Source organism: Staurois parvus, unplaced genomic scaffold (assembly GCF_062004578.1).
Source record: "Staurois parvus isolate SC_StPar_1 unplaced genomic scaffold, SC_StPar_1.0 ptg000361l, whole genome shotgun sequence".
NCBI classification, from domain to species: domain Eukaryota; kingdom Metazoa; phylum Chordata; class Amphibia; order Anura; family Ranidae; genus Staurois; species Staurois parvus.
In genome coordinates, this window is record NW_028318157.1 from 5,631,465 (window position 1) to 5,656,423 (window position 24,959).

The 24,959-nt window shown below is 42.0% G+C and overlaps 1 protein-coding gene across 2 annotated transcripts in view; it reads right to left on the reverse strand.

Annotated features, from left to right (window-relative positions):
- MTM1 (myotubularin 1) overlaps window positions 1-24,959 on the reverse strand; it is a 113,580-nt gene that overhangs the window by 39,673 nt on the left and 48,948 nt on the right. The window lies entirely within an intron of this gene.

Here is a 24,959-nt window from a genome sequence, read left to right on the forward strand (position 1 = left end):
TTGTCATAGTGTGACAGCGCTGAAAGCTGAAAATTGCCCTGGTCAGGAAGGGGGTAAAAGTGTCCGGTCTGGAAGTAGTTAAGCATTTCTATTTTTTCCCAAACAGTAGAGTAGGACATCAAAGTGTGATTCTGTGAACATGAAGTTTTCCTGATGCAATGTGTCTAGGCTTATCCATTTAAAATTCTATACCAAACATCGTCTAGCAGGTGTTCAATACTGAATAGCAGTTTTTCTCATAATATACAATGTACTTTAGGTTTTCTTATTTAAAAAAAAAAAAAGGCTTTTATTGAGTGATTTTTGACTTGTCCAGTACAGACTTGAAGCATAACACAAATGTTTCTTTAGCCCTGTCATAGCATGGGCGTGCAGAAACACAAGAAGTGAGAGGATGAAAAACAAAAGGATGCATTGAGCGAACACCTGCAAACAGCTCTGATCCTTGCTTACAAAGGATTTTCTGTTCCTAACCGAATGGCTTCATCTGCTCAGAGCGCTATAAATCACTAACCTTCTATTCAGTGAAATGCCTGCCACTTTCACTGCACAAACACTTAAACAAAACAGTTATCCTTTTCCCCGCAGCCGCCACTTCTTCTGGATCAAGCCAGCACATCGGATAACTGGAGGCTATTCAAAGAATAATTACTTTTTGGTTTCAAGATCATGCTTCCTCAATTATCTTTATGTTGCTAGATAATATTGCAACAAACTCCAATAAGTACACTATGAATAAAAAAGTCACAAGACCCAACCACAAATTGTATTTTAGAACGAAACCCATTTCTGTTTAAAAAAAAAAAAAAAAAATGAAATTGTATACTTCCTCTAACTTTTTTTTTTCTTCTAGTCTGTGGTCACTGCTACGCCTCAGCATTTAAGAATAGGTTAGGTGTCAGAGAAAAGCAAAACTCTGCTGCTGGAGGGAGCTTTTACTTCACTGTATGCAGTGGTGTATTTAGGTTTTGTGAGGCCCTAGGCAACACAAAAATCGCACCCCCCTCCCGCCCGGCGGAGAGAGCCTGACACCAACCAACACCAGCCCCCACCCGAGAGAGCCTTCCACTAACACACACATCCAGTAAAAGAGAGAAAGACACTCACCTTCACAGCTCTGGACATCCCCAGGAGCGACAAACGGGCTCTGCATACACCAAACAGCCCGCAACCTCTCTCAGATCCCACCTGGTCCCTATGTCGCATATATCCCTTCTTCCAGGGGCAGTGCTGCCCCCCTATAAAAAACGCCGCCCTAGGCAAATGCCTTGTTTGCCTTGTGGTAATAACACCCCTGACTGTATGACCTAAGCCAGGGGTGCTCAACCTTTTGAAGAGCAAGGGCCACTTAAGTGATTTGATAACGGTTTGATGGCCACAATGAAATGAAACGGTTCAGAATTTAAAATGGTTTATTATGAATAGCATAATGAGCATTTTCCACCTACAGCTGCTGAATGAAGGCTGGCAGGAGGAAGAGGAGGAGACGCGATTGCAGGAGGAAAATGAAGTGGATCAATTCCTGTATATGCGGCCCCCGCCGCCCCACCTATCCAAGTGCAAAACAGCATATGATAGGGAGGGTGCACGGGCCCCCTGGAGATAGGGGCGGGGTTACTGGGGGGTAAAAACAAGTCTCAACTATGGTATTTTACTGCCCCCCCCCCCCCCAAATTCCAAATGTACATAAGCCTTTACTGTCTTGTGCCCCCTATAATACTGCTTTCCCACGGATGCGCTGCGGTTTGCTGTGCTTTGCCATAGACTTCTATTAAAGCGTTCAGGCGTGGTGCACTTTCTGAAAGCACCAAAATGCCTGCATTCAGGCGTGGTGCACTTTCTGAAAGCACACCAGACCCGCAGGATATAATAGAGGGCTATTGTTCAGTGCAGCTAACCTGCAGGAGCACTGTGCTGCATCCATGGATCAGTGTGAAAGCAGCCTAATAATCCATTATCTTTTAAACTGCTAATCTGCCCATTGCAAAAACCATAAGATGTTTATTAAAATGAACTTTTTCTCTTCCTGCTTCGGCTGGCATCGCAAGGCTGCTAGAATGATCCCAGGCAAAATGCACATTCTGCCTGAGACAGGGGCTGGTGTTACAGAGACTCCTGCTCCCTCTGCTACTGGTGCTGGCTCCATGTGCTCTAATGCTGTGGGACGGCGGTCAGCAACCCACGATCTGGGCTTGCCGACCCACCATCCCAGAGCATGAGGTCGGGATCAGAGGGCTCCGTGGGCCACAGGCAAAGCACCCCTGAGCTGAACTGTCAGCTAGAATGATCTATTAGACACTATGGGCTGCAGAGTTTATAAAGCGGTCAAAGATTTTTCTTTGATGAATAATAAAAAAGTGAATTTGGCAAATTTGGTAGTTTTAAAATCAACCTCCTATAGGAAGAACTGCAGGTTGTCCTACAATACGAGCTGCAAGGCTGATTCTACACATAAGAGTTATTTCCATATATTTCCATTATGTCTGAGGAACATTGGCAGAGCTCCTGTAAGCAGAATAAGCTGAGCCTTGTAATTAAAGTGTGAGGAAAAGAGGATGGTGTATAGAAACCAATCTGAACAATGTGTCTATTGCTGTGCCTTGAATGACACATTTGCTGTGATCAGTATCTTTTCCCTACACAGCAGTTTCTACACAAAGAACTCCTTTCCCTACATATTCACCTAATAATTACTCATTGGTCGCTCACTTAACAAGTTTAAATTAAGGTTAATTATTAAACAGAACAAGGAAACAAGAATAGTTCAATGATCTCTCACACAAGTAGCAAGGCAAGAGTCACAATGTACGTAAAGGCAAATGTTGTATAGAGTGGGTAACAGTTGAACTGCCTGACCATTTTATTTTTATGTTCTCAATGTCTCTTCTTGGGAAATTCTCCCTCTCTATTTGTCCTGATGAGCACCGTCATTGAGACAACAACTGAAGGGAAATACAAGATTTTTAGAATTATAACCAAAACAGAGGGAGAGTTATATTATCCAATGGGGCAAATGTGCAGGTGACAGCTGTCCCCTTCACATTAGGCTAGGTTTATATCTATGTGTGTCAGAAACAAGCACAAAATTGCATGCTTTTCCATCATGCTAAGAAAACATGCTGCCCCTTAGATGCACAACAGTTCTATTAATTGTTAATGACACTTTGGTGCATCTTCAAACGCATGCATCAAACTGAATGGTGCTGCGGCACCATGTGCTCCACTGCTGAACATTTTTGAAAAAAGTCAGGGGCTTATTTTCTGTGTTTCCTGTGTGTAAAGCAGACCACTGAAATTTATGTCATATTTGAAAAAGAATGGTATAGAGCTAAAAACATAAATAGAATACTCCCTACCTCTAACATAAACAAACATTAAAATAATAAATCTCAGTCTGTGCTATTATCATTTGCATTGTTCTTGTTTAGCTGCGGAGAACTAAAGAAGCACGCCCCCCTGTGTTACAGACAATAGGTTAACTGCAGGGTTCTGTGGTCTTATTGCATATCTATTATCCTGAAGGTTGAAAGAGTGTCATCATCCTTGGATGAAGGTTTTTTTTTTAAAATATAACTAAAGGTAAAAAAAAACTTTTTTTTTTTAGTTTTCAACAAAGTGGGAAGTGATTAGAATACCTGACAATTTTTATTGCTGTCTGTGCCCCTGTTAGGGAGATTCAACCTCTTCATTTGTCCTGTTTACGGTTATCAATGCAAGTAAAAGTCCCAAATTTGGGTTGTCCCTAGAAAAGTGGGAAATATTCCAATGGGGACCCAAAGGATTTCATTCATTTGAAGGAATTTCCTCTCACTTCCTGTTTTGGGACAGATGTGAAGGTAAATCTCTCCAATGGGACACAAGTGCAAATGACAAAAAAAACAAAAACGGGCAGGGGTTAGAACCCTCCCTTACTCTATCCAAAATTTTAAAAAACAATCGAAAAAAAAAACCGTTTTGCCTATAGTTCTATGTTACTGGCAGAACCATCAGGCAAAGATGATCTCCAAAACAAAGTACTGATAAGCTGTGATACATTACATTTGTTTTGTTGTTTTATTTAGATAAGCTTTGACAGTGTATAAAGGTATAGTATACCAGTTTTTATGACAATGACCACTTTTGTTACTTTCTGAGGTAAGTAGCATTTACCTCATGTATGGTTCGCAGAAGGTTCAGAGGTCTACTTTATCTGCTAATGATGGCAGCAATTGCAGCAGGACTAAAAACAAGAAAAAGTAGACTAAGTGGTGCCAAAACTCTGATTAAACCACCAATTAAAATAAGAAAATATCTATCTTCAGCTCCCCCATGAAGTCGCAGCCCAATTTGACCTTTGGGAAGTAGCTCTTCAAACATCCACACTGGAGGCTGCTTTGTTGATGAAGGAATACTCCAAGTTGATACAGTGAAGGAAATAAGTATTTGATCCCCTGCTGATTTTGAATGTTTGCCCATTCACAAAGAAATGATCAGTCTAAAAATTGAATGGTAGGTGTATTGTAACACAGAGACAAAATAGCAACAAAAAAAATCTGAAGAAACGCATGTTCAACAAATAATGCACTGATTTGCATGTTCATGAGGGAAATAAGTATTTGATCCCCTTCACAAAACATGACTTAGGACTTGGTGGCAAATCCTTTGTTAGCAATTACAGATGTGAGACATTTCCTATAGTTGGCCACCAGGTTTGCACACATCTCAGGAGGGATTTTGACCCACTACTCTTGGCAGATCCTCTCCAAGTCAATAAGGTTTGGTCGCTGACGTTTGAAAATCTGTGGAGGGAGTTCGAGTTGCCAATCTGATTAAGGTCTGGAGACTGGCTAGGCCACTCCAGGACCTTAATGTGCTTCTTCTAGAGCCACTCCTTTGTTGCCTTAGCATGTGTTTTGGGTCATTGTCATGCTGGAACACCCATCCACAACCCATTTTCAATGCCCTGGCTGAGGAAAGAAGGTTCTCACCCAATATTTGACGGTACATTGCCCCATCCATCATCCCTTTGATGCGGTGCCGTTGTCCTGTCCCCTTAGCAGAAAAACACCCCCAAAGCAGAATGTTTCCACCATGTTTGATAGTTGGGATGGTGTTCTTGTGGTCATAGGCATTCCTCATATTCAAAACACGGCGAGTTGAGTTGATGCCAAAGAGCTCGATTTTGGTCTCATCTGACCACAACACTTTCAACCAGTCCTCCTCTGCATCATTCAGATGTTCAGTGGCAAACTTCAGACGGGACTGGACATGTACTTTCTTGAGCAGAAGGACCCTGCGGGCACTGCAGAATTTCAATCCCTGTCGGCGTAGTGTGTTACCTATTGTTTTCTTGGTGACCGTGGTCCCAGCTGCCTGGAGATCATTGACAAGATCCTCACGTGTAGTTCTGGGATGATTCCTCACTGTGCTCATGATCATTGACACTCCACGAGGTGAGATCTTGCATGGTGCACCAGACCTAGGGAGACTGAAAGTTGTTTTGTGTTTCTTCAATTTGCGAATGATTGCACCAACTGTTGTCACCTTCTCACAAAGCTGCTTGGCGATAATTTGGTAGCCCAGTCCAGCCTTCTGTAGATCTACAATCTTGTCCCTGACATCCTTGGACAGCTCTTTGGTTTTTGCCATGGTGGAGAGTTTGGAATTTGATTGTTTGATTGCTCCTGTGGACAAGTGTCTTTTATACATGTAACAAAATGACATTAGCAGCACTCCCTTTAAGAGACTGCTTCTAATCTCAGCTTGTTACTTGTATGAAAGACACCTGGTAGCCAGAAATCCTGCTGAATGATAGGGGATCAAATACTTATTTCCCTCATGAACATGCAAAAAAAAAGTGCATAATTTGTTAGACATGCATTTTTTTTGAATTTTTTGTTGCAATTCTGTCTCTCAGTGTTACAATACACCTACCATTTGATTTTTAGACTGATCATTTCTTTGTGAGTGGGCAAGCATTCAAAATCAGCAGGGGATCAAATAGGTATTTCCTTCACTGTATCTACATATCAGCTACTGTTACCCCTCCAAACTCCCTGTGCAGACAAATTTAACCTCTTCTCGTCCGTCCATTCTACACAGACAGCGGACAGGAAGCGATACGGGCTGACGTTCCTGATCACGGCCATACACCATACCAGCACCCTGATCACCCCATATGCCATACCAGTGTCCTGATCACCCCCATATCAGCGTTCTGATCACTGGCATACCCCACACCAGCGTTTTGATCACCCCCCTACCCCATAACAGTGCCCTGGCTATCTGCCATACAAGCGTCCTGATCACCACCATATCGGCGTCCTGATCACTGCCATGCCAGCATCTGCCATTTTAGGATCTCAACTGATCAATTTTCAAATATATATCCCACAGTCTGTAGCCTCTATAGCTTTCACAGAGACTAAATAATATAAACTGTTTTTGGTTATTTTTACCCCAAAAATGTAGCAGAATATATTTTGGCCTAAATTTATGAAGAAAAATGATCTATTTGCAAAATTTTATAACAAAAACTAAGCAAAAAATTATTTTTTTTCCAACATTTTCGATATTTTTTCATTTTTATAGCAAAAAACAAAACCCAGTGGTGATCAAATAGCACCAAAAGAAAGCTCTGTCTCAAAAAAAAGGATAAAAATTCATATGGGTAGTGTTGCATGAAAACTGAAAATTGGCCTGGACTGGTGTCCGGACTTGATGTGGTTAAAGCGAAGTGGCCATCTGATCTGCCAAAACTACAGGATGACTCCTGTTATTGCTGCACGGATTCACAGGATCTACTACACCCCACTCCAGTTATATATAATGGGTAGGCTAACATTTTCCAAGTGTCATAGGTGTTCTGTTGCCATTGGGGATTTCTTTCATATGGTATGGGCCTGTCCCGAGGTCGCATCCTTTTGGTCTTCTATTACTAAATTTATGGGGTACAAATTAGCCTTACCTAATATCTGTAATCCTAATAGAGGTTTACTTGGCGACTTTGGGGAGGAGGACCTCCGTGAACCCCAAAAGGTATTGACAAGTTTCCTGTTCTTCTATGACAAAGAAAATGTATTGCACTACACTGGAAAAAACCTGAACCTCCCAGTTTATCAATGTGGATCAGATTGGTTCATGAATCCGTGCCACTATATAAAGTGACCTACATTGCTAAAGGTTGTCCCCGTAAATTTGATAAAATTTGGACTACCAGGACCACCTCGGTATGGGGAGATATTGAGGTTTAGAATGTGATTAATTTCCTGTAGCTCATATTAACAAGCCACTGCTTAGGGGGGAGTCGTATGGGAAAGGAAGGAAAAAGAGAAAATGTCTTCTCCCTTAACCCCCCCAAAAAAAAACCTCTGCACACAGTAGGTAAGTATAACAGGTTTGTTATTTTACAAAAAAAAAAAATTAACCTAAATAAATCGCTTTAACCTGGGTTCTGTAGAATCCTGGGTTTCCCCAAGAGGTTGTCTTTGTGAAATTTCTGACTCTCAGGTAAGTTACCACTGACACCAAAAAGATTTTTAGCCATTTGTAAAGAGGCATTCTTCCTACTGACCACCAATTAAGGGGCATTCTTCCAACTGAGCACTGCGCTATGAGCTCTGGATGTAGTAACTATTGGAAGGAGTTCCTTGAGATCTGAAAGTTATATCGTGGAACCGCCGTGTTAAAAAGGCTGCATTAGAAACTCAACAAAACTCTGTTCTGAAATTATACTTTGTAAGGTTAGATTCATTCACCTCCTCTCACTGCTTGTGCCTCCTGTAACAGTTCAAGAGGTTCCACAGGAATGTTTTTATAAAGCTTGCATAACTCAGTAGTAATGCGTTAATGACTGATTACCCACACACAATGCATAGCTGAAATGTTTTTGTGCCATCATATACTTCAACAGAACATAGTCACCATGACAAGTAAAAGCAGCTTTTAATTGAGTGATAGTGCAGCCTAGTATGGCTACAGCACTTAGTAGGGGTGGAGGAAATGCTGCACAGCTTCCTGTCTCACATAGCAATATATCTGCAAACTGACAGCTCATCGTAAAGATCTGTAGCTTTAGCAAAATGCTGATGAAGCACTAAGATTTTTTTTGATGAATGTGTAAAGCTACTGTGACAACGTTTTCTTACAAATTCAAGTTGTTATATAAAAAAAAAATATTGTTCCTCTTGCTGTTTTAGCATACCTATACTACTGCAGACTCTAGGGGGGCAACCATGTGAAGCTAGAATGGATCAGCACCTTGAGCAGTATGAATTCAGAAGACGTTCCTGCAAAGTTTAGGAGTGCATTCTTATGGGATTTCTAATCCCCAGCTTTCCAGGGACCCCATAAGGAAGCTGAATTATATGACCAGCACCTAGACAAGCTGGCTGGAAGTTTTTTTGTTTTTTCTTTTAGGGCTTGGCATTACACATTGCTGCCCAAATATTAAAATTTTGTGTCAAGCACAGTCACAGATGTGTGACATCTAATTGGTCTTTTTGAGATATGCAACATGTCACAAAGCCAGGCAGGTGATTAGTTAAGAAGAGAAGTAGGGCTTCCCCCCCATTTATACTTACCTAGGTGGATGCAGCATCGTTCCGATGCCGCATCTGTCCCCTACCGGCTCTAGGGGTGAGAACTCAGCGATCACATGATCGCTGATCACCAAGTTCTCACAGCCGCTCTGAGCAGAGAGTGGCGACTCCCCCTGGAGGGGGAGGGAACAGCTGGCTTAGGTTCTCAGTGCTTCCTTGAAGAGGAGCCAGGTGCCGCTCCAGACTCTGGGGTGGATCTTTCCCCATCTGGAACCGGCTGAGTGATGTCAGACGACAGCTGACTTCAGTCCACTGTCAGCTGAAACCAGGTCACAGGAGTGCAGAATGAACTGCACTCCTGTGATCCAAAGGAGAAGTACAGCCAAAAAAAAAACAAAAAAAAAAAAAAAACACAAAAAACTTTGGCTGTACTTCTCCTTTAATAAAGAACAGTACAGTGCAATTTTTGTAGTAAAGAATAGCCAACCAATGAAATCTCAACTTTAATTTATGTAAAGTTTTGAGCTATGTAAACTTAAAGTTTTATATAAGCTGTAATGGTACTGTAAACTCAACTCAATAATCAACTTCATGACTGCAGCTTTCAATAAAATCTGCCAATCCTGTAATGAAGGGCCATGTTCAAACGCTTCCTATTACAAAGTGGCAGCATTCTGTCCCTGTCTCCTAAGTGTGCATTGTCACGTCATACATGCTTCTGATGAAGACTACAAGTGGTTGTTTTCTACACAGATATGCTCTACTGTTGTCACCGACAGGAAACCTGTCATGCAGCCATCACTAGAGTGCATGGAAATAAGCAAAAGTGACTGCAGGAGATCAGCAGCATTGTCATGCAAGAAAGGATTAAAAAATAAATAAAAAAAAAAAGGTGAAAGCAAGTATTTTTAAAAAAAAGTAAATTGTTTGCTACACAATGCTTTGGAAAATTACATTTCATTCCGTTAGAGTTTACACCTACTTTAAAAAAGGAGAAGTATAGGCAAAGCTATTTTGGCTATACTTCTCCTATGGATCACAGGAGTGCAGTTAGTTCTGCACTCATGTGATCTGTTTTCAGCCGAGAGCAGACTGAAGCCCACGGTCGGCTGCGTCACGGAGCCGCTGCAGGCTCTGAAAAGATCCCGACCAAATGGTCGGGATCCACACAGAAGCCTGGATGGGCACTTGGCTCAGCCTCTCAGCAATCTGTGGAAAGCTTGAGCCAGCCGCTCCCTCCACAGCCCAGCACTACAGTGAGCGCTGGAGGGGCAGAGCAGAGGGCCAGTGACTGACAGTCACCAGCTCTCAGACTGCTGATCAGTGGTCTTCAGCTCTCAGTGGTCTTCATTCGCTCAGTTCTCAGAACAGTGCCGGAGAGGACAGATACAACATCGGATCGATGCTGTATCCACCTAGGTTAGTATAAAGGGTTTTTTTTTTTTTTTTTAATTCCATACTTCTCTTTGATCTAAAGTATGCATGCTACAAAACCTGGCCTAAATCCCGCTAATGCTAAATTTAGACATTAAAAATATTCTTTGTTTTTGTAAGAAAATTGGGTCCTATGATTTCTTTAACCGATTAAAAAATGCCCTAGTGAATGAATGAGTGTACTGTAGTCACCATCTGCTCATTAGTGATTCACAAATTACAATTCACAACATGCATTGCATCACTGGTATGTCGAAAGAGGTGAAAGGGTGGTAAAAAGGGTGTTGGTGCAGGTGAGGATTGCCCTTAGCAGACAAATATTTTGTAATTTAAGTGCTTTACCTCATCTGTTTATCTGGTTTTCTGGCTTTTACATTGTAACTCTGTGGCATATATGAACTATATCGGTGCGGCAAAATTATTTACAATATCTTATCTGGGGTATAAGGCAACAATACAGAAGGCGAAAGAGCAATGCAATTTTTTCTGCTGGCCACACAAATTGGAAAAAAAAGAAAAAAGAAAAAAAAGAATAAGTCCGAATGGCCCAGCAAAATGACCAAATGCATCAATGCAATCTACTTCCAACTGTTTCTATCAAAACTGGAAGAGCACAGTGGCAGGTAGCATTCATGTTTGGTAACTTCATGGGATAAGTAAACATAAAAAAACAGAACAATGTACTCTTCAGATTACAATATGATTGTGAAATCTCTTATAGAGCAGTGCAATGTGAGAGACTACCTGCAGGTCATTCAGGCAAAATGTATTTTTGTTAAAATCTGCTGTGGAAAAAAAAAAAAAAAAAAAAAAAGTATGAGGTGTATGCCACCTTATAAGATTGCAGGAATTGTTTTAAATATTCAGGCCTCCCTCACATGGCCAGTTTGTTGAGGTTGCCAGATTCCTGCAGCAAGAAACTGCAGATTCTGGCTGTTGGAATGACCAGGTTATGCGATCAGCAGTGGCTGCTCAGTTCATTTAAACTAATGGTGGGCAGACAGTGGCTGCTGCTTATCGCATGTAACTCCACACAGAGCGGTTAGCTATGATTTGGGACAGATGTCTGAACCTAGGGCCTCATTAGTAGTCTTAAAGCAGTATTACCCCACAACCAAAATGTAATACTTTGCAACTTACCAATCATTAGCTGTGGTGGCTGCATTTAGGAGCATTAGCGTTTTTACAGTAGATGCAGAAAAAAGCTGTTAGAAGCAGTGTAGGAGCATTCAGCACTTTTTTTATGCTGGAAAAACGCTCCAAAAACAATTTTTTTTTCTGCTCCTAGATGCTGAAGCTCAAAAAACGATAACAGCCTAAAGTAGTGTGCATGGACACATAGGATAACTCTATTTAGCTTCTAGAAGCAGAAAAAAAATGCTGACAGCTTCTAGGAGCTTAAAAAAACCACTAGTGTGCCTGGAGCCTTAGGATTTTGCCAAAATACGGTGGGTAGGCAGCGTTCCACATCTGTTTAAGTGTTAGCATGTCCTTTCTGTAGTAAAAATGTTTTGAGTTAGACCTCTGGAGTTGATACTTAATAATTACAGCATTCTTTGGGCCTCATTCCGGTCATCTTTCTCTGCTGGCAATTCCACATAGGCCTCCAGTGCTTTCCTTCTCAGCCCTGACATCACTACCACTGCAATAAAGAACAAAAGAAAGCACACCAACCTTGCGCATTACCTCAGCGATAAAAATGTATTGAAGGATAAACAGATGTATATTCACAAACGTCACAATTCTAAAAATTTTATATCCAAAGCTGGACAATCAGACCAGAGTCGTGTGCAAATCCCAATTAAAGGAAGGCTCTATAGAATGGTTGACGCGTTTCAAAGGGAGATCCCCTCTTCCTCAGAGGGGATCTCCCTTTGAAACGCGTCAACCATTCTATAGAGTGACACATTTCAAAGGGAGATCCCCTCTGAGGAAGAGGGGATCTCCCTTTGAAACGTGTCAGAATTCTATAGAGTCTTCCTTTAATTGGGATTTGCACACGACTTCTGGTCTGATTGTCCAGCATTGGATATTACATGCTTTTATAATGACGTTTGTGAGTATACATCTGTTTATCCTTCAATAAATAATTTTTATCGCTGCGGTAATGCACAAGGTTGGTGCGCTTTCTTTTGTTCTTTATTGCAGTACTGTTATAGGCTCCCCCAGCCTTTCTTAAGAGCTGCACAACTTTTTATCTTTTGGTGGATAAGTTGTCATGGAGGATGGTCAATCCACTAATTCCTGATCTGGGTCTCTGAGCGCAGGAGGTATCATCTTGTATTCTAGAAATCAATACCACTGCATCTGTGACAAGTGGCACTGACAACATTTTTGCTCAAAGCAGAGTAAATAGTTATTATTGTTACTGTTCATATTTATGACTGGAAATGTGGTCGCATGACTTACAAGAAAAAGGTGCTCCTGTTCTATGGGAAACCAAGGGACTGATATTATTACTGTTGCTGAAGCTTAGCCATCCATAATTTATGCCGATGGGCAGCTTCCCTCTGTGTAGCCTCCATTTCAGCCTGATGCTCTGTATCCCGGTCCTCGAAAAACTGCAGGTATGCCATAGGATCTGTAGCAACTGAGCAAATGCTGGAAACAGCCTAGTGCTGGCATCATAGGCTGAGGTTGCATTCGTTTGTACAGGTCCCCTTCCTGTGTCATGACTCAGCTAGGATGTACCAGAACCAATTGTACCTGAGACTGGCAGAGTCCCTTCTGCTGCAGGCTCTCCCAGGATCTGCTGTTCCTGTATATCTGCCTCATGTAAATCACAAATAAGTTTTTAGATTTCCCATATGTTGCAGTCTGCCTTCATCGTATCATCTTTGCTCACTTTGTTGTACTCTACTATAAATGATTGCAAAGATAGTTAATTACTTAGCTCTTGCGTTACAAGCAGAACAATTCCAACAAGCTACCAAGCAGAATGAAACAATTACATTGTTGGACCTCACTGTTGCCACCAGAATGTGATAATTACATTCTCAACCTTACCATGCACAATGATTTTCCAGCTAACAGGACAACAATATAAGTGTTAGTAGAAAGTGATAATTACAGGGACAGGTTAAAGCGGAATTCTAGGAATTCAGCTACTTTGCAAAAACTGCAGGCACGCTATACAATTTAGTCCAAACAGGTGCAGACTTATTTTTACTACTTATTTGTTACAGATTTACTGCAATCCCAGAGGATATACCCCAGCTGTGAGAAGAGAAGCACACAGAGCAGCTATGCTGGCCCCTCCCCTCTGCTGCCCATTCACAGAAGCCTTTGTATTTTGTGAAAGAGTACACCTAATACAAAAGCTTCTGTGAACAGGTAGGAGGGGAACTGTGAGCATAGCAATTCCAGAGACTCTGCTCTTGGAGGAACTGAGACTACAGTGAACAGTCTCTAAGCTCTGGAAGTTAGCTTGTCAAATGTGAATATTAGGGGTGCACTGAAATACAAATTCTGGTGCTGAAACCAAAAACAAAAATTCAGGATGCACTTGGTCGAAAACCAAAAATGGGCACAGACTCTGGCAGCGGGCCGGTGTAGTGATCGATCCACGGGACACAGCCAGTGACAGATCATGCCGGAGGATTTCTGCCCAGCTGTCATTGTACAATAGGCCTGGTGGGAAGAAGTTAAAGGGTGTCAAAGTGAGGTGCGCAGGCTGTGCATGGGATGGGTGTCAAGTGCACAGGTGACACCCATCCCATGCACAGCCTACACACCTGACACCCATGCCATGCACAGCCTACGTCCCGACACCCATCCCATGCATAGCCTGTGCCCCCTGACATACATCCCATGTAGAGTCTGTGCGCCCGACACACATCCCATGTACAGTCTGCACGTCCCAGACACCCATGCCATGCACAGCCTACACACCTGACACCCATGCCATGCACAGCCTACGCCCCTGACACCCATGCCATGCACAGCCTACGCCCCGACACCCATCCCATGCATAGCCTGTGCCCCCTGACATACATCCCATGTAGAGTCTGTGCGCCCCGACACACATCCCATGTACAGTCTGCGCGTCCCAGACACCCATCCCATTCACAGCCTGCGCACCAGACACTGGGCATGGGATGGGTGTTATGACCCCACTGTCACCCATTTTATTCATAGCCTGCGGCCCTTGACACCCATCCCATGCACAGCCTGCGCACCTGACACCCATCCCATGCACAGCCTGCGCACCTGACACCCATCCCATGCACAGCCTGCGCACCTGACACTGGGCATGGGATGGGTGTCACGACCCTCTGGACACCCATTTTATGCATAGCCGGTGGCTCCCGACACCCATTTTATGTATAGCCTCCAGCTCCTGACACCCATTTTATGCACAGCCTGCTCCCCTGAAACCAGTTCCATACATAGCCTTCTCCCCTCACCGTATAGTAAACTTAAAAGCAGCCAGCTCGGTCCATCAAGCAGTGCAGCCACTAACACTGGCCATGCGCCAAGGCATCACTGCATAGCCACACCTTCCTCCTATAGGAGGAGGGATCAGCACAACCCACATTTCTCTCCGGTCAAAATGGAGCAGGGCAGAACCAAGATGCAGCAGCACCTACTCTCTCAATCTCCTCTACTGCACGGGTCAAAGGACATTTTCGGCACCTGTATCAGTTTGTTTTTTTATACTGGCAAAATGCTGATAGGGCTTATTTAAGCTGAAACAATTCGGCAACTGAAATTTCAGTGCATCCCTAGTGAATAATAGAGAGACGTTTATGAGGTAGTAGGCACCTCGTTAGGCTTACCTCATATTAAGCATTTAGTTTTTACAAAGAAGCTGAATTCCTTGAATTCAGATTTAACTGAACAGTTAAACCCTTTATACACACACACACACACAAGCCACTACCCGTTTACAGCTTCTGCTATTGAAATCCTTTCGAAAAAAAAATATCACTCGCTGCCACACCCAAACAGGTATGGACCCATGTTTACATCACAGTAGTTCTTCACTGAGGCAAAACCCCTTCATTTTCGAGATTTTCCTTCTCACAAAGTTTCACAATTCTACAACCAGCATATTATTTAGAATGAAATGACCATTTGTTAGATATGAAATAGAACGTATTAATTTTTCTCTCAGGGGGTCTGTGTCTTATTAGTCTCCTGGACCTTACAGGTTCATAGGCAGGTTCAGAGTCTTATTGATATTGTTGAGGGTTAGGGACTGATGTGAATGTACAATATATATGTAAAGCGCTGTGTAAAATGACGGCGCTATATAAATACCTGAAATAAATAAATATCCCCTTATACATTCTTGTAGCCACAATTTAGAGAGAGAACTCCATTACAACAAGAATTATGGAGATTGTATGAAATTTCTGTGCAATTTAGCTGTACATCAGAATATAAATAAAAACCGTAGCATCACCAGTGCATATTGTTCATTATTTTGTTTAAAACAGAGCTTCATTAGGAGTGTGTCTTCTCAAAGTGGAACTTCACTCTCTCAGTCAAAATTGACTATTTGTAATCCTTATGCTGCTAGCACTAGTAAATAGATAGTAAAGTAGATCATATTTGTTTTATACTTTTTTTTTTTTTTTTACATTCTTTCAGTTACTTCCTGGTTTCCATGCCTAGGCAAATTATATCATACATAAAAGGAGTCTTTAGGAGGGGCTCTTTCAGCTAAGCTCACCCCCCTGCCTGTTTACCTGAAGGGCAGATGGATTACAGGAAGTAAATGCTACATAAATGATCTGCGCTCATTTAAGATGGCCACGGCCAGATATGCTAGAGGCTGTTTTTCAAAGTGATTTATCAGTAAAATAATGCATGGAGACATGGATGGATGGATGGGGGAGTTTGCTTTAAATATTAAAAATGGATTAAATAGGATTTTTGAATTGTAGCGATTAGCTGCAGTGTAGTGATACACAGAGATGAAACAAATCCTACATGAATTGTACCTGTTTTTCTAAAGCAGTCTGTCCCCTACATCCATTCAAAGTGCAGAATTTACACAGGATCTTTCAGTTCTGAAAAGTATGGGGCGGAGAACTGAAGTTACATCAGAAAGCTTTGAAAGCCGATTGGAGGGAAGGGACATACCCTTCTTAACGCAGCTCACAAGAACAGAGCTGATAATCTGCTGGAGGTCCCTCCCCTGTCCCCATTTCTCTCTTGATGTCAGGAAAACTCATCAGAAGTGACCTATGCTGATAGAGGAACGAGGCAGCAGACAGAAATGACACTTAGTGCTCAGGACGGAGACAACCACACACTATATATTTACACACAGAGCTTTCTTTTTGGTGGTATTTGATCACCACTGGGTTTTTTATTATATAAATGAAAAAAGACTGAACATTTCAGGGGGAAAAAAAATCTATTTTCTTCATACATTTAGGCCAAAATGTATTCTGCTACATGTCTTTGGTATTTACAAAATTCAATTAAGTGTATATTAATTGGTTTATGCAAAAGTTGTAGCATCTACAAAAAATGGTATACATACTGGAATATAGGATGCTATACTAGTACTGGCGGTGATCAGTGACGTCTAGTGGGACTGTGATATTGTGGTAGGCAATCTGGCTCCAGCTGACCCTGGCTGGGAGGTACACTGACATCAATAGTGACACTAACACAGTGATCAACACTAATACTATACACTGTCACTGTCCTCATGACAATGGCTGGGAAGGGTTTAACATCTAGGGGCAAGCAGGGGGTTAATTGTGTGCCTAACAATGTGTAATGTGTGTACCGTATTTGCCGGCGTATAAGACGACTGGGCGTATAAGACGACTGGGCGTATAAGACGACTGGGCGTATAAGACGACCCCCTACTTTTCCTGCTAAAATGTAGTGTTTGGGCTATACTCGCCGTATAAGACTACCCCTCTTCCAATGCACACCAGTGGCAGGAATAGTGCCCCATCATTGGTATCAGTGGCAGGAATAGTGCCCCATCATTAGTATCAGTGGGGGGAATAGTGCCCCATCATTGGCATCAGTGGGGGGAATAGTGCCCCATCATTAGTATCAGTGGGGGGAATAGTGCCCCATCATTGGTATCAGTGGGGGGAATAGTGCCCCATCATTGGTATCAGTGGGAGGAATAGTGCCCCATCACTGGTATCAGTAGCAGGAATAGTGCCCCATCATTGGTATCAGTGGCAGGAATAGTGCCCCATCATTGGTATCAGTGGCAGGAATAGTGCCCCATCATTGGTATCAGTGGGGGGAATAGTGCCCCATCATTGGTGTCAGTGGGGGGTGGAATAGTGCCCCATCATTGGTGTTAGTGGGGGGGTGGAATAGTGCCCCATCATTGGTGTCAGTGGGGGTGGAATAATGCCCCATCATTGGTGTCAGTGGGGGTGGAATAATGCCCCATCATTGGTGTCAGTGGGGGTGGAATAATGCCCCATCATTGGTGTCAGTGGGGGTGGAATAATGCCCCATCATTGGTGTCAGTGGGGGTGGAATAATGCCCCATCATTGGTGTCAGTGGGGGTGGAATAATGCCCCATCATTGGTGTCAGTGGGGGTGGAATAATGCCCCATCATTGGTGTCAGTGGGGGGTGGAATAGTGCCCCATCATTGGTGTCAGTGGGGGGGGAGGAATAGTGCCCCATCGTTGGTGTCAGTGGGAGGAATAGTGCTCCATCATTGGTATCAGTGACACAAATGATGGGGCACTATTCCTCCCGCTGACACTTGCTGACCCTGTTCTCGTATGGTGCTGCTGCAGCCAGTATATGTGGTTGCAGCAGCACCTCTACACTGACCACTTACCTGCTGGTCCCGCACTCGATTTTTGCGGGGCCGCTCGGCTCCGCCCCCTCGCCGGTGATTGGTCGCCTGTGTGCCTTTCCTGAGCTACAGTTCTGGCGGCCAATCACCGGTGAGGAGGCGGAGCCGAGCAGCCGCGAGAACATCCAGTGGCCGAACTGAAGGAGCAGCCGCGCTTCCTGGACCGGATCGTCGTGGGACCGGAACCAGGTAAGAAACAGCCCCTGCCCACCCCTGTACTTAGTGTCCCTTCCGTTGGAAGGGGGGGGGGGGCGGCGGCGGCACCGCGCCGCCCCCCTAAAAAGTGTCAGTATGCCGTATACCGGCGTATAAGACGACCCCCAACTTTTGAGAAGATTTTCAAGGGGTAAAAAGTCGTCTTATACGCCGGCAAATACGGTAATATGTACTGCTTTTACCTTGCTGTGTATTCTCCCTTTGTGCAGGGAGAACAAACAGCAAGATCACTGTTTCCTGTACACAGAGTTCTGTGTATTGTAAACACAGAACTCTGTGTGATTGGACACAGCTGATCAGCTTATTTCTGCTAAAATCTCTGGCCGAAATCCAATGCCAAACTCATACAGAATCCAATCACAGTGCGGGTTGGCAGGGGGCAACTGCATGTGTGCTCTAAGCCCGAAAGAAGGCCGATCATATACAAGTACATCATTGTTCCTGAATATGCCGCCCACCTGCAGTAATTGTACTGTGGGCAGATAGGCAACTAGTTAAACACACTGATAACCTGGCTTTTGTGCATTGTCAAGACCTATTTACAATAAGACTAAAGTTTTGTTATGGTTCTAAATTCTATTTTTATTGTATCTGTGTAATATTATTGCTACAGCCCCTTTATGTAGCCTCAGTGCATAACCGTGTGAAACACACTGGTTTCATATCAATGGTAGGTATGACTTTGGTTAGTTGTATTACAATAGCTCCTCTGTCACACTTGCCTAGATTTTAAAGACTAAGGTGAGCGCTAAATATGTGTTAAATAGTGACATATTATAATAATGTAAGCCCTGCAGCTAAAATATGAAGATGCATGTCATAAACCCCTTATAAAACATTCCTAAACAATTTCAAGCACAAACACTGTAAAATACAGTTCTGACAATCTGTTAGCTACCAAGGACAGAACCATTACAGATCAGCCCAGATGACTTGCTTGCAATCTTACTTTAGAACTACACGCAAGAACATTTCCAGAAAGTGAACTGTGAAAACAGCAGTCAGGATATAATGGAATAGCGGGCTGAACTGAAACAGAAAAGCCATTTGTCTTGGTCAACTGAGAAGATGCAGGACAAGGTTATACGCATCAAAATGCAGCACAGTTCATCAGAGCAAACCTGCTGGAAGAGGAAGAAATGTTTATTTAGCTGGACACATTACTGATGTATAGTGACTGCAGCTTCTTGGCACAAAGCAGTAAAGACACCGATGTTATAAATAGTCTACTGGAATGCTGTTATGCAACTCGATTTTTATATGAGGTTCACAGTACAATTGGGAGAAATGAAAAAAAAGAAAGAAAAGAAAGAGTGCAAGAGCAAAAGCATAGAAAGCAATTAAGGCTGGCATGTAAAACCATCAGCATCAAGACAGCAACACAGTAGGTAAAACATTGAAGTTGGGAAAGGGTCTATTTGCTGTGTGAAGAAAACCAGCCTATTAAATAAGCTAGAACTCCCTGATTAAATTGATTGAAAATAGGCAACACATTGATGTAGTTTACTGTGAGTTTCATTCTAACCACATCTGTACAACTTAGAATGTAAACCTCTCATTATGTGAAAGCCTTTGCATGCATTTTTTATATTTTTTATTAATTTTACAAGTACCCTTGGATCCTACATACTCAGAACACTCTGATAAAAAAAAAAAAGCTTGACTTTCTCTGCAAAAGTCAAGGACTGTCCTGCCCCTTGCAACCACCCTGGCTGTTCAAGTCATAGAAGCAAAAAGGTATTCTGGGACGTGGAAAGCCAGTTCTTGGCTATTATAGATTTTTTTTTTTTAAAGTGCTGTCAATTTGGGTCTGAGTCCTAGCAACTTGATGAATGCGTTATAAAAATGTCCGTTTTGTGCTAGCCTGGAGAGATCTTTTATAGTGCGATTCCCAGAGTTGTAGTTAATGAGTCCAACCATGTAGTAGCTGGTCTCCCTCTTCGCCTAGTGCCTTGAATCTTCCCAAACATTATTTCCCTCTCCACGGACCTCTAAAAATGTGACCAAAATAGGACAGTCATAACTTCATCATTTGGGCTTCTAGTGACATTGCCAGTTTGATCTCTTTCAAAATTGATCTAATAGTTCTATGGGTTGTCCATGGCATGCCTAAAAACTTCCAATACCAAAGCTCAAATGAGTCAATCTTCTTTCTGTCCCGTTTTCCTTGTGTCCAGCTTTCACAGCCATAATTGACAATTGGGAAGATGAGTGCATGGATGAGTCCGATCTTGCTTTTGAGTGTAATTTATTTACCTTTGAATACTTTAAGAGTCTTCATTGTGTGGCTACCATGTGCTATTCTGCGGAGTACTCACTACTAGTTGCTTCCTTGTTTATGAGAGAGCACTGGAGACTAAAATGCTTTACAACTTCTATTCTGTCACTGTCAAGATCAAAATCATCATTTACTGTGTCTATGATCTTCGTTTTGATTATATTCAATTCTAATCCCATGTTTCGACTGACTTTTCTCACTAAATACAGCATATATTTTTTTGCTGCTGGTGATGAGCATTGTGTTGTTTGCAAAGCACAGGTAGTTTATGTTTCAGCTGCCAACTTTGACACCAACAGACTCCTCTTACAAATTTGCATTTCTGAAGATGGCTTCACCATATAGGTTGAACAGGTAAGGTGACAAGATTTGTACATAATAACATCCTATCTTACACAAAAGTACAAAAATTGTATGTAGTTAGTACATAGAATGGTAGTATTCAGTACATTACTTTTTTATCTTTTTAATTTAGGATGCCTCTTTGTATTTCCTCAACATTTACATAGAGACCATGCTGAATCGCAAAAGTGACAGTTGGGACAAACTATAGCACCAGATGCTTACAGTGGTCACCATTTATTCATATGTTTATTTTTTGTTGCTTATCTAAAAAGTGGTTGTAAACCTCAGATATGAATGTCCATAAAACACAGATTGCAGTTCAGTCCTGCAGAATACTCCATCCTCACTGGCTGTCATTGTTTTTGAGCACATGAGGAAGGAGAGAGCCGGAAGAACGGCTGCTCTTGTGCACATCGTTGGATCAAGATCGGGCAAAGTATTAGGGAAGCTGAGGGGAAAGCTGCACACTGAAGGTATTTTACCTTTGTGCATAAAATTGTAAACAACCTAAGCATTTGTCAACCTCAATTTTATTTGTTTGGGCTTCGATATGCATTAAAATTCATTTTAAAGTCCATTTACATCTTTGTAGTGTGTTTCGTATACACTTGTTAACATGCATTATACATGTGTTATAACTAACATGAATGGCACTGCAGTGCACTAAAATGCATTACTGCAATACAACAGTATAAATGGATCCTAAACATACATACAGTATCCAGAGAGTAACAGCTCTGCAGTGATTTCATTGCAGAACAAACATCCTCACCCTGCTGAAGAAAGGTAAAAATTAATGGATCTACTGTCTGGATTACTAGGTAAACCATGTTACAGGGTGGTGCAGATAAATAAAAGGTTATTGTGCTATTACTGTGTTATTACTACTGACAGAATTTCATCACGTGTCTTTTTTTTTCCAAACGCAATTATTTTGGAAAAATATACTTGAATGAATTTTAACACAATACCCATTTTTTTTTCAAAATATAATGTTTCGCCTGGTAAACAGACACATAACATATGGCGCTTTAAAACTGCATACTCTCGGAGAATGATGGCAAAGTACGATACTTAAAAATCTCCAAAGGCAACACTTTAAAAGCCTTTACAGGTAATCAGTTTAGAGTTACACAGGAGATCTGGCACTAGAATTATTGCTCTCGCTCTTGATGTTTGCGGCAATACCTCGCGGGTGGTACGAATACCATTTATAAATGCATGCGGGACAAACGTGTGCTGTAAGACAGGGGCGCTTTATATTAAATAAAAAAAAAACATCCCTTGTGATGGCAATAAGCTGTGACAGGTTATGTTTGTGGAGAGATCGAGGGTCTATTAGACCCCAGATCTCGCCTCCGCCCTTATAAGCATCTAATCACACCAAGATTGGTGTGATCAGATGCTTTTCACAAGTCAAAAATGATTCGTCTGTCCTGGATCCCTGTATTTGGTATACTTAAAGCTGGTGGCTAACTGATAGCACGCTGAAGGTAGCAGTGTGGGCGTAGGCGGGTAGGGATTGTCACCCTATTCATTTCCTCCCCCTATTTTCCCTTCCCTCACCCCCTTTTTTCCCCTCTTCTCCTTTACCTTTTTTCCTCATCTTCCCAGTATCTTAGTTACCCACATTCCTCCATTGAGTGCACTCATTGCTCCGAGTGCCCCCACATAAATGTCCTTTTTACTAACAGACCTAAAATCAGAACTCCCTCATAGGCACATTTATCAAGAGGCTTCAGATAGACAAGTCTACAACATGTGGCTTCTTGCTTACGTGCTATATACCAGGACATTTCAGTACAAGTTCAGGTAGACTTTATGCTCTATCAGAACTTGCCTGTTCTACCAACCTGCTGTGCATGTGCTCCCTCTTATTTCTCATGACTACATCATACATATTGTCTGAACATGTTGTCAATTATCCATTCTGTTGGACATTACTGAAGTTGTAAACAAGCTCTACTTTGTTGTATTTTGTTAAAAACTTAAAAGACTTTACAGAAAAAAAAAAAAGACTTGTGTTCATGCCGGGGAAACCGGAAGTGACAAAATACTTGACGCTTCCTATTTCTAAAACCATACAGATGACTAGGGAAGATCTGGTCCCCCGATCACTGCTATGGAAAGCAGACGGAACTGCCTCCTTCAGTCTCTGTCTCCCTGGTAGAACAGAACAGGAGAGCCTGAAGAGGCACTGGAAGGGGGGGGGTTATCTGCCACCTGCAAAAGCAATCCAGCAGCTAATTAGCTGCTGGATTGCTTTTACTTGAAAGAGCATTGCTGGCTCTAAAGAAAAGATACAAGGATGATGCCTGTAACTGCAGTCATCACCTTGGTACAACCACTTAGGTGTACGTGTACGTTACCCGATCTTAAAGTGGTTAATCACATTAGATCTTTACTACATGCAAAAAATAAAACACATTCTTTCATTTGGCACTATATCTTGCAAAATTGTTGTGCAAAGGCTCTAAAAAACACAGGGTTAAAAGAGAAAATCCTTTAAAATGTTTGTGCCTGAGTTCTTGGTTGCACACAAAGGAGGTTCCCTGTGTGATGACCTATGTACATTACAGAAATTGTATAATGATGAAGAAAACAAACTCCACCAAAAGTTTCAATCAGTGAGAGTCTAAAGGAAAGCAGCTTCTAAAAAACAAAGCAAAAAAAAAAAACTTCCATAAATAACACATTAAAAAGGCACAAAACCATAATTGTCTCCTAATAATAATTTAAAGACAAAAAAAGCAATGCTGCAAAGTGTACTAACACTAGTAAAGAGAGATTGTCATTTGTACCCTGAAAAACATTACACTGCTGGAAGCTGACGGATGAGGTGCTGCTGCAGCAGTTGACTGCATATAACTGCACTTTACAACCGATTAATAAATGAAAACAATAATGTCAATGACCTCCGGACAGCTCTGCGAATTTAAGGAGCAGCAAAAGAAAAAAATGCAACCTGTGATCAGAACACCAAGAAATTCAATATCCTTATATCCAGTTTTCAACATGTTTTGTTTATATATACTACTTCTAAATAATGAATTGTGATATTGGAGACAGTCGTATGTATTAGATGGATGTGTCATTATTGTTGAACTATTAATAGCACAGCAGGTCAAAGAAAGGTACTCTACACCTGAACTGGTCTCATTTCACAGACTAAAAGCACAATAGCTTCCTGGAAAGTTTAAAATTGGATCAGAGCAATATAAAATTAGACAGCAAACATCCAGCATGCCTCAGTTCTTTAGCAAAGCAGTACCAAGAGCAGGATGATAAACATAGGGGTGGGACCAGTGTTCCTCAATAGACTCCAAGAAAAGGACTTTACTAAGACTACAAAAATCTTCTTTCCTCCTCAATGAGGAGAAACAATATCTTCAGGATGTCCAGAAGCAGTCCCACCGAGGGGTGGGGGCAAACAAATGCTAGCAGGCCAAAGGAAAGAGAAAACTAGGGGCTACCTGCATCTCGAAAAGCCATTTTAAGGACCTCATGCCTGAAGGTCAAAGTTCCACCTGGTAGTACTAACAGAACATGCAAACAGAAGACCACAGACCACACAGCATTGCAAATATGGAAGGACGTGCAGATGTTTTTCAAATGCAATTATTTTGGAACAATATACTTGAATGAATTTTAACACAATAGAATACCCATTTTTTTGTAAAATATAATGTTGTGCTGAGTCAACAGATGCATAACATATGGCACTTTAAACCTGCGCATGCTCGCATAACAACAACAAACTGCGATACTTAAGTATACCTTACATGTGGTACGAATACCATTTACATATGCATGCGGGACAAACGTGTGCTTTTGCCTTTGTGTGCAAGCAAGGTAAAACAGGGGTGCTTTAAAAAAAAAAAATAACAATAATCCCATGTGATAGCTAAAAAATGTGACAGATTATCTTTATGGAGAGATCTAGGGTCAGATCTCTCCTCTGCCCTTATAAGCAGGAAAACAGTTGCTTCGTTTTGAAAAGCTGAAGAGGCACTCACAGGTCTTATAGTGTGTCCCTTGACAGGAAACTATGAAACCCGATTCTTGAGACCATACACTTGGATGATTGTCTCTCTAAGTCACCAAGGGTAGGCTGAAAGTTTTTTTTTACCTTAATGGATTCTTTACATGAAGGTAAAGGAAAAAAAAAACCTGTATGCTGCTTCCCCCACAGCCCCCCAATACTTACCTGAGCCCGATCTTCATCCACTGCTGTGCACAGGAGCCTCAGCTCTCCTGGGTCTCTCTCTCTTCACTGGCTGAGACACAGCAGCACTGCGGTCAATCACAACCAGTTAGGAGTGTGCTGGTGGTGGGGCTGAGCCACACTTTCACAATCTTATAGACA